General features: G+C 41.2%; 1 long non-coding RNA gene across 2 annotated transcripts in view; it reads left to right on the forward strand.

Annotated features, from left to right (window-relative positions):
* LOC118020892 overlaps positions 1-13,201 on the forward strand; it is a 77,988-nt gene that overhangs the window by 15,275 nt on the left and 49,512 nt on the right. For both annotated transcript variants that reach the window (XR_004682046.1, XR_004682047.1), the window contains exon 3: positions 6,795-6,882. This is a non-coding gene — a long non-coding RNA (uncharacterized LOC118020892). The remainder of the gene's footprint in view (positions 1-6,794; positions 6,883-13,201) is intronic.

Genomic DNA, 13,201 nt, shown 5'->3' on the forward strand with positions numbered 1-13,201 from the left:
TTTCTTTCTTTCTTTCTTTCTTTCTTTCTTTCTTTCTTTCTTTCTTTTCCTTCCTTCCTTCCTTCCTTTCCTTTCCTTTCCTTTCCTTTCCTTTCCTTTTTTTTTCTTTTCTTTCTTTCTAAGAAAAAGCCAATTCATCAGGTAGGGAAGGACTGCCTTTTGCAGTCTCAGGTCCTGCCAGAGACAAATGACTGTAAAAATTTAAAATCAATCATTAAGAGATTAGCTGTTGGTCCAAAGTAAATAGCAATCAGCTTATTAGGCATCAGGCAGAGTGCGATAAAGGGGAAGAAGTATTGAAAATGAGGATGTTGTCTGGGGCTCTGTTTGTGGGCAGCACAGAAGGAAGCTGCTTCTTTGTGACTTTAATTACAAATGGAAAACAAGGTAGTTGGCTGAATAAGTTGAGTCCCTGGTTGTGTTAAACAGAGTCCTGTGGTTTTCTGTTCTGTGTCACGGCTTTATTCACCTTGATTAGCGTGGAAGTTGGCTGTGCTCCCTGGTTGTTCTCCTCTTTGCCTTCTAAGCAAGATCTGTCAATTGCTGTTCAGTCGACTCTGCAAGCAGCCCAGAAATTGTGGCTAAGACTTCTCAGTTTCAGGAACTGGACCTTTCCTACCCCTTTGCACATTTAGTTCAAATCTCATTATTGGTTGGGTTGAAGTTGGAAAGTGAAGGGACGGTTCATTAGCTGCTTCCCTTTTAGCTTGAGGTGGATGAGCTACCATTTGGCAAATGCCACAGTAATAATGTTGCAAGCAAGATCCACCAATGGACACTAAAATCAGAGATGAAGGTTTGAAGAGAAGCAGGTTATTTGCATAGTCTTGAAGTACCATTCTCAAGATTTTAGTAATTACAAAGGAAAAACAGTAACTTTATAGTGGTGAAACCCAGCAGATACTCCCTTTACCAAGTGATCAAGTAATCAATTTCCTCCACTCCCCTGTCCCCATGATACACTGAGAGGGAGCCAACATTGTTTTGTGGTATTCTTACTAAAAATGCATAACCTCACTCCAATTATGAGAAAGCATCAGACAAATCCATTCTGAAAAATAACTTGACTGGCAGCCTTCAGAAGTGTCAAGGACATGAAATGTCAAGAAAGACTAATGAATTGTCATGGATTTGAAGGGACTAAGGAGACAAAACGTGGTGGGATTCTGGATTGGATCTTAGAACAGAAAAAGGACATTAGTAGAAAAACTGATGAAATCCAAATAAATGTTAGCACTGGGTGAAGGGAATATGGGAACTGTCTGTAGTATTTTTGCAACTTTTCTGTAAGTCTAAAGTTATTTCAAAAAAAAAAAAAAAAGATGCACTGAATGAAAAAAGAATGTATGAGGTCTGGGGGTGCCTGGGTGGCTCAGTCGGTTAAGCGTCTGACTCTTGATTTCGACTCAGGTCATGATCTCAGGGTTGTGAGATCGAGCCCAGTGTCAGGCTCTGCGCTCAGCACCAAGTCTGCTTGAGATTCTTTCTCTCCCTCTCCCTCTGCCCCTCCCCCCGCAGTCTCTCTCAATAAATAAATAAATTCTAAAAAAAAAAAAAAAAAGAATGGTGTGAGTTCCAAAAGCTCCCACTGTAAAACCCAGCCTGGGCAGGTTTTAGGCTTTGTTCGCATTTGTGCCTTATTTTAGCCATAGCTGGAGTAAATCACTGCTTTCAATGGGAAACAATAAAACAAAACTCTTTGTGTGGGCCCTTCTTCACAATTCCTTATTGTGAATAACACAGTAAGGTTATTGTTTATTGAAAGGTGCACTCACTAAGGTAGGCAAGGACAGTCCCAGTTTATGGAATGTTGTATTCTGAAATTTGTATGATTTGGATTTCTAGTTTGTGTGAATTACATTACACTGTTTATTCTCAAGGATCGCAGGCTGGCTGGGGTTGGCTCTGCTTCGTCCTGTGGGTCTGGGTCTGCTTTGACTTGGACCAAGGGGTTAATTGGAACATAGTCTTCTCAGAGTGGTGGCAGACCATAAGAGTGCAAGGCCCACCACACAAGCACATTTTAAGTCTCAGCTTGTGTCCCAATCTAACACTTCTCGGTCATAGCTATTCACTTGGCCATGCCCAAAGTCAAGGAGTGGGGAGCTACACTCTTTGAATGGAGGTTGGGGGGATAAAGTACATATTTTTGGTCATATATCTATTCAACCATAATATTTCTGGCCTTTGCTACCTCCCCACATGGCTACTTCTGGCCTGCTCCACAGAGCCTTTTCCCTTTGCTTAAGTGCAGATATAGAAAGACTGACCTGGGGCACCTGGGTGGCTCAGTTGGTTGGGCGACTGCCTTCAGCTCAGGTCATGATCCTGGAGTCCCGGGATCGAGTCCCGCATTGGGCTCCCTGCTCGGCGGGGAGTCTGCTTCTCCCTCTGACCCTCCCCCCTCTCATGCTCTCTCTCTCTATTCATTCTCTCTCTCAAATAAATAAATAAAATCTTTAAAAAAAAAAAAAAAGACTGACCTGCCCCCACTGATATGATCAGTTCCCATGGGTGCTGTGACTGCTTGGTGGTTTCTTGGAAGTGAAAATGCTTCTTCCATTACATTACAGTAAGAGTGGGGTCCCAGAGCATTGTTGTTTGAGCACTGTGGAGTTAAAGGAACGTCTTGAGGTCCCCCTCTCAGTTCCTACAGAGGTACATAGACATGATCAGTTCTGCTGGTGCAGGTGGCTCCAGGTACCAGGCCCCGTTGGTTATCCAGGATCATCACCCATATGTGGTTCTCTGGCCCTCTTCACAGACTGGCTTGTCCTGCCAGACCCCAGCCCACACAGTAAGTTCTTTCCTGCCATCTCTCTACCCTCCTCCTCAACCTGGCTTCTGATGCCCTCCCCTCTCAAGACAGGCACAAGATTGTCTGACCAACAGTTAATAAAAACAGTTCAAGTTTATTGATTTGTTTGGGTTTCCCCAGGAGGTTCCTTGCCTCCCCTAGATCAGTGGGTACAAACAGTTATTTGTCAGACTTAGTCCTCTGTCCTAGAATTCTAGTGTCTCGAACCAGAGAGGCCATCTTATTTGTCTTCTACCCATTGTGGTGAGTTACATATGACCCCACGTAATTTAAATTATCAAAAGGCATTTGTTCAAAGGAGCTAAACTTCTGAATCTTTCATAACCTCACCCAACCTTATTTCCTTTGATTTTCCAGCATTTTCCATCCACTCAATCTGGCCACTTTCCTCCTTGCTCCAAGGTCACAGTGCTGCTTGTAACTACTGTCTAGACTTCTCAGTGCCTGGGGTACCCTCCCTCTCCTACCCTCCAAGCAGATCCTGCCTGTCCCTCAGGGCTCACACAGAACTCACCTAGTGCATCAAACTTTCCTATGCTGCTCCATCTTAGGCGAATTCTCCATTGTTCTATGCTCTGAAGCACATGTAATTTCAATTACAACTTGACCTTTAGTAATTCTTTAATTTTGTTTTCGTAATTGCATACAAAATATAACAACATATATTACCTTAAGTAACTAATTAGATTATAGTGTCTTTGTGGTCTGAGTGCCCCCCCCCCCATACTGCTTCTGTATCCTCCCTGGCCAGGAAGATGACTTTAGCACACAGTAGGATTTTAAGAAGTTCACCACCAGTTTCAAAATTTAAATCACAGAATAAATCCTTTGCTTTCTCCTAAATTAACAGACAAAAGCTAAGAAAGAAAGCGAATCAAAAAAGATCAGAAAAGATAACTTCAGTGTGGATATAAACTATTTTAAAAGAAATGGTAACTTTCATTTAAAAGGAAAATTGTTCCTTTGACGAGAAAAAGGACATTATTCATGAAGGAAAAGTTATTCTGGATTTATTTTTGTCAGAGGATGAATCAGTACTAACTATTCCGAATGCTTACCTAAATGAAATAATAGGTTCTGTTTCCCCAGTATTTTGTAACTGAGTGAGGGCAGACATCACTCATTACCTCCACTCTATAGGAAGATAAGGAACGGAGGGTCACAGCACGTACATGCTTTGCCCAGCATCCCAGCTGCTACAGGATAGCACCAGGCCTGAGTTGTTTCTGGCTTCAGGGCCGGGGTTCTGCCCACTACCCTTGCAGCTCCTGGAGATTGAGTCCTTTGTCTCATTCTCCTGAGGTCACTGTGTACCTTTTGTAAAAGATCTATCATGCTGAAGATGAACTGAGCTATCAGGTAAACATTTGAGGAAAGGAGAGGAGCTAAGTTGGAATGTGAGTGGATTCTGGTGTTGGTGGCCCTGGCATTATAACTGACAACAGAGTGACTTCCCATCACACGGAGCACTAATCATGGGGTGAATGTCATGGACAGAGGCTCCTAAGCAATTACAAGTACGGATGAAGTGACCATCCTTCATTAATGAAGGCAGGTGCTGGAGTCTGCATGTCACTGGTAGCTGGGGTGGTGGTAAGGTGGTCAGTTTTTGGCCCAGTCTAACATTCAGGTCCTCTGTCACATCCTCCATCTACCTTTCTGGTGCTTTCTTCCCCCAGTTCCTTTTACCTAGCTAACCACCCAGCTCAACTGAGATACCCAGGGTTCTCCGAACACAGTCCCCCCCCTTTCCCCTGTCTCCCTGAATTTGCACACCTCCAGTCACTTTCCGCTCTAAGACCCAGCTCAAAGGCCACTTCTTCCAGGAAGCTGCCCTGTTTCCTCAGCAGGAAGTGGGCTCCCCTGCTTCTAAAACCCCAAGCCCTCTCTCTCCCAACACTTTTCTGATGGCCATTGTCATGCACTTTCTTTATGTTTGTGTTTGTTTCTATCTACTTTGTGAGTGCAAAATCTTAAAAGAATTGACCCTTGTGCCGGGCACATGGCAATCCTCAATGTAAACACTGTTTGGGAAATTGACCAAATGAGCAAAGGTCTGAATGTCTTATCTAGCCCGCTAAGTATTTTAATGCAAAATTGTCATATTATCATCAGAATCACTATTCTCTTTTTAGAATAGAAAAAAAATCATTTCACCCAAGACGTGTGCTCTTCCCTCTCTCCAAAAACTGTCTTATTAAGAACATCATATGGGAGAGGGAAATTAACCAAACTGAGGGATAACTTTACTAAGCACCTGAAAACGCCCTGCTATTATATCTTAAGGCTCATTTGGGTAGAAAGAGGATTTTTAAAACACTGGGTGTTGTACTTGTTTCTCATGGATATTTACACTTACTTATTTAAACAGTTGCACCAAATATAGGAGTGACTTAGGGTCAGAGATCCTGTTCCTTCCCTTTTGAAAGATGCCCCCATCCCCACCATGTAGTGAGTGTATCTATCTTCCACAGTGTGCTGAGGTTAGAACAGCCTTGTCCAATAGAACTTTCTAAGATGATAGAAATGTTCTATGTCTGCACTGTCCAGTATGTGTGGCACCAGTAGCCTTGTGTGGCCACCGAGCACTTGAAATGTGCTAGTGTGACTCAGGAACTGAATTTTAAATTTTATTTAAATTATTTAAAATTAATTAGTATAAGTGTAAATAGCCACACGTGGCTAGTGGCTACTATATTGGACAAGTCAGATTTAGGGTCTTGTGGCCTTTGTCACCCTTGGGCCTGAGAAGGGTATCAGAGAGAAGGGATCCATTACTACTCCCAGTGTATTGGGGCAGCCTGGGGAAAACTCAGGCTTCGAAGGTCACTTGCCTCCACTCCAGAAGGCTTTCCCCACCAGCTTCAGAGCAGTGCATGAGATCAAGCAAGAAGAGCCAGGATTCTGTCTACATGTTTATGCGTTCAGTTACCTTTGTCCAGCTTTTTATTTAAAGGCCACATGCCACATAGCAATAATCAGTTGGGATTATAACAGTCCTGTCTATGATGTTTTCAAAATTATTGTTTATAGCTTCTTTAATTCTCCATGAAGATGATGAATCTGCAGAGAATAAGTATTATTAAGTAGAGATTTCCCTGTAAATTACTGGTGTCCAAATAAGATGCCTTCCACCACACTGTCCTTATCTTGTACTGCTCACAGCACAGTTGTGTTAGGGGAGACTTTTTTTTGTGATGAGTTGCTATCACTTTGTTCTGTGGGGTCGAGAATGTTATTTTCACATTGTAACTGATGCCATCTCTGCCTGAACTTTTTTGATGTTCCGAAGCAAAACAACCACTTTCTCTTCACCTAAAAATTCTTATCAGTGAGGCCCACACAGGTGAGCAAGGTGTTTACATGAAGAAATAAACTCACAAAGTAAAAATTCTATGAAGAGGTGAGGCTGGGAGAAAAGGCATACTTTTTTTTTTCTTTTTTTTTGAGGGGGGCTGCCGTGGAGCCTCTCACAGAAGCTTTAGTCTCATGCAGAAAGATGGAAATTAGAATGAAAAATAAGAATTTGGTTTAGAGTAGCTGGTTTAAATGTGTGCTGTGTCCAGACCCCTTAGCAGAAAGTCAGCCATTTCGTGGAAGCACAGAGATGTCATTTCATGGCCCTTCTGCTCAGGAATAACAACCAACAGCCCTCCTGCCCTCACCTTCAGACTCTCACCCTCCCTCACATCCTGGCCTCCACTTGCCACCAGCAGGGACACCATGAACGGCCCCTGCAACATCCAGGGGGATCTCATTGCAGCAATCCTTCGTTTTTGGGTGGTAATTACCAGCACATGATTATTTTATTTTGTCTGAATTATTTACCATGGAAGGAAGCAGTTTGAAGGGGAGGGGATGTTGAGTGTGTTCAGCTCCACTCGCTCACATTGATTCTACCCAGAGTGAGAAGAGCAAACCTATTAAGAAGAAAAATCACTTCCTTTTCTTCTTCTCTTTCCTCTCCCACCCCCAGGTCTTAGAAATAAATAAATAATGCAAAGAGAAGCCCTGGTGGCTGTAGGGAGGAGCCGGCGGCTGGGGACCGGTCCCCATTACTGCAGGTGAGCACCGGCCGGAGCTGTCCTTGGTTCTGTTCTCTCTGCCTCTCCCATCTGGCCTGGTGTGCATAATGAGCACCATGTATGGATTGAAGTCCCATTTAGAGGATGTTCGTTGCGGAACCTGTAATCAAGAAAGTTGGGCTTTAACCCCAGAGGTGCCATTCCCTTGTTCTTACATTTAAGAGTTAGAGCTTCTGACTTCCAGAAGAACTTGTGGATGATATATAGAGGCAAACAGTGCATGAAGGCCCCTTTGGGGACAAAACAGAATGGAAGCTACGGGAAGGAAGAGAGTGAAGGTAACAGTTGGCCAGTAGACCGCGGTGGTTTTGTGCTTCCATTCCTTTCTTGCAAAATAGGGAAAGCAAACCCATCTCCTGCCTTAAGAAGCACTGGGTACAGTAATCTCTGTGAGAAGAGGTGTTCTATCATTTTGGCAGGATACTGCATTCTTCTATTAAGAAAACAAACAAATATATAAATAGAGGCAGAGTGCCCCTCTGACCTAACCTTACTGCATATCCTTAACTAGAAATATCTGCAGAACAGTGCCCTGGTGCACCCAAGAGGGGGAACTGGGGCCTTCTCAGTATGTGCTGCCATGAATGTGTGTGGGTGAGCCACCCGAGAGAAATGGGATGGGACCCTAAGCAAGGTAGTGGCTATATTTATTTTTTCTTCATTGAAGAACTTTTGCATAAAATGTTAAAATGCTTACAAATTCATAATATATATGCATTAGAAGGCTTTGTGATAAAATGAATGTCTATGCATCTACCCACCCAAATTAAGAAATACAGTACATTATTACCACCACTGAGACTCCAATAATGCCCTTCTTAGTCTCAGAGGTAACCCTATCCTGATTTTATGTATGTTATGCTCCTGATATGCATCTAACTATTTGTATGTTGATGATGTGATTTTTTTCTATTATGGCTTCATTTAAAGTCCTGATTATTTAAACTCCTCTCCTGCTCCTGCTTTTTAAAAACAAGTTTTCCATGTTTGAGCCATATGTAAATGGAATCATACTGTTATCTTCTTCTATGAATTACTTTTCTTCACTCAATATATTTGTGAGATTTGTCTAAGTTGATACACGTAACATACTTTATTCATACTCATTACTGTTTGTTATTCCATTGTGTGAATACTCTAAGACTTATTTATCCATCCTTTTCTTGATGACCATCTGGGTGTCTCCATTTTTTTGTTATTACAAACCATATTTCCATGAATATTCTAATCCAATCTAGTCTCTTGGTCTAAAAATTTCTCCGTTGTATATGCCTGAGAGTAGCATTGTTAGCTCATAGGGAATGAGCATCTTCAACTTTATTAGATCATGCCAAGATCTGAATGGTTGTCCAAGTTGCACTCCCAATAGCACTGTTTAAGAAGGAACTCAAGAATGTGAATCAACTATGGGCTGATTCTACTATTGTCCAATATCTGAGTTAAGAGGAAAGAGAGCCAGTTTGGCTAAGAAGAATCCCCAGATAATGATGATAATGACATGACACTGCCCAGGTACTGTTCTCAACACCTCACACATGTGGACTCATTTCATTTTTATAATTATTCTAAGAGGTATGTACTATTATCCTCACCTGCAGGTAAAAACAAAAAACAAAAAACGGACCACAGAAAGGTTAATTAATTTGGCTGGTAAATGTAGGATCTGGAATTTGAACCATTGCTCTGAACCCCATGACTAATTTTAGCCATTAACCGATGAATTCACTCTAGATGAGCCAGTAATAAGGGCAGCTTCATGTCTGGTGAGTGATTGGCTACTCTGCCATTCAGGGTGGAACTTACCTTTCCAGTCATACTCCTTATTACACTGCCTTTTGCAGTTCTCCTCACTGAGAGCTTTGACTGTATTTAGACTTCATTGGAATTTGATTGTTAAGAAGCAAAGAAAAGCATTCTTTCTTGGGTAGCATGGAATTTGGATGACCTCTTTGGCTAGTGTAAGAAAAAAAATGTGAGAAAGAACTCTTGAACCCAACACCCCAAATCCTAACCTAGCATAACCTACCTGAAGTTGATGTTACGGTTATTGACACTTGCCTGGACAAGAAGAGAAATAATTGTTGCTACTGGCCCATCCTCAGGTAGTTTGATGTTAGGTACTGTAGTTTGCATGGCACAATGAAGGGGGAGGATATTGACTATTACAAAGGCTGCCCAGATGGCTAAAATATGACATTATAAGGCTGTCACACGGCATATAGGCATTGCTATTTTTTGTCATGAAAACATCAGCAGAAATGAAGAACCATACATAAATTCATACCTTAAGATCAATAAAGCTGTATTTTTTTTTGGTCCAAATTATTCAGATTAGTCTTTTACATGATATTTCCACTTCCCTTTTCTGTACACAGACATTTGAACAGGGTAGAAAAGTGGTGTTACTGAAATTTAATACCTGGAATCCTTTTTTATGATCCATCTTTAAAAGTAAACATTATTTCATATATGATTAACAGCAATGTTCTCAAGACAATAATTTATATTTTTGTTTGTTCGTTTAAAATAGGGATGTTTGTATGAAAACCCTGTACAAGGGCCAAACCATTAAGCTCCTCCAAAGTCAAAGTAGGCATATTTCATGTTGAAATATGTCATTTTAATGTTGAAAGATAAAAAAGAAAGTCTTTAAAGACTTGGCCTATAGAGTAAATTTCAAAATGGGAAACAACACTGGTCCTGTAATGAGATGTAAATCATTACACTGACATTTATCTTCTCCTGGTGAGTTCAATTCCCTGTAGCAGCATAGAGAGGAAAAGAAAATATTGGAACTGAGAGTAATAAAGTGAATACAGCAGGCTCCGTATGTGTGAATGACACTTCCTTCACAAAATGAGAATAACTGGAAGGCCTAAGACATATTCCCCTTTTCTGAAAATATCCCAGGCCTTTTGACTTTTACTGATGTATTTACTGTCTTGAATCTCACCAGTGGGAGAATCACTGGGCTTTGGGACAGGCCACTTTAAAAAGTCAAATGTCTTGGGGACTGTTAGGAAACAATGGGCCATTCATTTGTGACTATGAATTGGATCAATCAGATGGTTTTCCTTTTGGCAGCCAGTTGGGAGGGGTCTATAGTGTGGGGTTCAGAGTGAACTGGTGGCTGAAATGATTGGGAGGAGGGACATGAAGGATGAGTGAGGCACAGAGGTGAGGGGTTTAGGGCAGCCATGAGGATGCTGAGCACACGGGGAGAAATGGGAACAATGTTAAGGGGATATAAGGAAGTGAGCTGGGAAGACAAATTTGGCTTACTTAAAAAATGTGACTGAAGGGGCACCTGGATGGCTCAGTTAGTTAAGCATTTATTTCAGCTCAGATCATGATCTCAGGGTCCTGGATTGAGCCCCACTTCGGGCTCTGCCCTCAATGGGGAGTCTCCTTGAGATTCTCTCTCTGCCTCTCTCTCTGCCCTCCCCCCATGCTCTCTCTGCCCTCCCCCCATGCTCTCTCTCTCTCTCTCTCAAAATAAATACATAAAATCTTAAAAAAAGAAAAAAGGGTGACTGCATCATAGAACTACTTGATTCCAGGCCACTGATGTTATTCCTCTTAGCATTAAATCAGTTCTGGTGAGCTAATATAACAAACTATAATTTACAATTTTGTTTTTAAGGAAAAATACATCCAGAAGCTAACAGATTGAATGATTGGCTCTAATTCTTCACTCCCTTGCTTTAGGCTTATGTAGGAGGAGTGCATTTTACTATCCCTTGACTTTGGGGTCATCTGTGGAACTTGATTTTGGCCAACCGTATGTGGGCAAAGTGTGCTAGTTTTGACTCTAGGGCCTTAGGGGCTTGGTCTTTTCCTGCTTGCCCTCTTGTGCCTTATGCACTTCTGCTCTCTCTATGAGACGAGCTTTCCGTGGATAGCTGCTACCCATTTAGCTGAGTTGCAAATTGAAGCAAAGCCATGGAACTGAGCACTAGCTTAAATTAGGTGATCTCTAGCTGACCTGCAGATATGTGAGAATAAATGCTAGTTGTTTTAAGTTACTGAGTTTTGGAATGGTTTGTTACACAGCATCTTTGTGGCAATAGCTAACTGATACACAGAATTCTAAAGAACCCTCTTACAAGTGAATTCTTGGAATATAACCCATTAGTAAATTGGAATTTTCCTGTGCTGCAACAAGATCATTATTCTCTTCCTAATGAGAATTTTTAAAATCCAGTTACAGGTCACTGATGGGACAAGGACACAGTTTGTTACCTGATAAGACAAAGATTAACAGAGACTGTGCCTTGTACTTGTAGCTAAGCACTACTAGCTATTGCATATAGGAGTGGTTTTCAGACAACTCTACATAAAGTACTAGGGCCTCCAAGGAGTTCTCATAAAGGCTGTCTTGGAGTGGGATTTCCCTCTCTCTCTTCTTCACCTAGCTTCATCCACATCAGAGCTACTTTTATTTGTTTTGCATATTGGGCTTCTTTGTAAGATTTTGTCCAATTAAAAGTCTGAGATAAGTTTGAACACCTCCAGTGAACTCCTTGCTTTCTTGGAGTTCATGCTCTCCCACACCTGTACCTCCCACACCTGTACATCTCTTCCTTCAGCCCAAATTGCTCTCTCTCAGCTTCTCTGTAGAAAGCTCCTATTCATTCTTCAATACTCATGATATCACATGAGTGGTATGTCTTTGATACTTCTTCCTTCAAAAGATGGGGCCTTAATTGCCATGCCCTAAGTGTGGGCTAACCTGAGTAACTTTTAAACAAGTGGGATATGCAGGAAGTGACGGTGTGTGATGTCTAAGATTTGGACCTCTCTCTCTGACTCCCTCTATCTGTCTCTGTCTCAGTATTTCAGTTCACTCATTCTTGGGAAATCTAGCTGCCTTTTTATGGGAACACTCAAACAGCCTGACAGAGAGGCCCAGTAAGATGAACTGAGGCCTCCTGCCAACAGCCATGTGAGTGATCTTGATTGCAACCTAATGAGAAACTTTGAGCTAGCTCTCAAATTCTTGACCCACAGAAATCGCGAGGAAAAAAAAAGTTGGCTTGAAGCTGCTGTGTTTTGGGATAATTTGTTATGCAGCAATGCAGGTATCCCCCGCTTTCTGAAAGTTTGTCACTTCACTTTTATGAAAGACTATTAGTACACTGATGGCTTTCTTCATAAAAGTGAAAATCCTCTTCAGATTTCTTTAGGTTAGTGAAAAAAGGTACTAATTTTGGTTAGTGAAAACAGGGTCTTTTATAAAAACTACTCTTCTGAAATTCCTGAGTGTTAATATTTTTCTTCTTTCTCATAGCCTTAATATACACTTGATTTGCAGAGTTTATCCCATTGCATGATCTATTTACATATCTGTCTTCCCCATAAAGCATTAGATACTTGTATTCTCAGACGTCTGGCATGGTTCTTGGCATCTTATATATTAGATGAAAGATTTAAAAAAAGCTTCAGCCCAAATCTGAAAAAAAATCACTCAGAGAATAAGACAAAGGATAAAAAAAAGAGTTATCTCTATCTCTACCACAGTAATTCTCAGTTTGGACCAGAGATAATAAAAAAGCAGAAAACCCTCAAATGAAGTCAATACTGTATTTTTTTTTGAAAGCTTGTGAGCATATGAAACAGTTCTCTTGTTTTGGCAAATGATAGACATTTCTGCTCAGATGGTGGGTCTAAAATCACAGGGTCTGTAAAAGACCAGGATTGGTGTTTTGGGTTTACAGGTGAACAGGTTGGAAATCTATCACATCCAAAACAAGCTCTGGATTTATGGCTTTGATCAAGTGTAAATAGAAGGTATATAATTTACTAAGCTATAGAGGATGTTTGATGTTTTTTAGAAGCCAGAGCTACAAAGTCAAATCAAAATGGTGGAGCTGGTATCTGGTTAATTCCATGTGGACCCATTGATTTGGAATGAGAGTTTTCTGGATATGCCAGCCTACACAGACCTGAAAAATTGAGTATTAAAACTGAGATTCAATGATGATGATTTGTGTTTTTATTTTAATGATCATCTAGACATTAGTAGGAAAGTACTCTGGGTTATCTGGAGGTCAATCTAACAATCTCTTAGAACTGCCATGTAATTTCAGGTCTCAAGTTCATGATTCACCATGGCTCAAATGGCCCTGCAGGTGACAGGGTTTAACTTCTAATGCAATGTTTCTCAGATGGAGGTCTGTGGGCTTATAAGTTTAAGGATCCACAAGTTCTTACATTTGGAAAACTGTGATAGAGACAATAAATGCTTCCTCGGAGGAGGGATTATTGATTTTTCATCTGGGTAGTCAAGGGAAGGTTT

The sequence above is a fragment of the Mirounga leonina genome, unplaced genomic scaffold, assembly GCF_011800145.1.
Source record: "Mirounga leonina isolate KUSES-001 unplaced genomic scaffold, KU_Mleo_1.0 Mir_174, whole genome shotgun sequence".
In the NCBI taxonomy this organism is placed as follows: Eukaryota; Metazoa; Chordata; class Mammalia; order Carnivora; family Phocidae; genus Mirounga; species Mirounga leonina.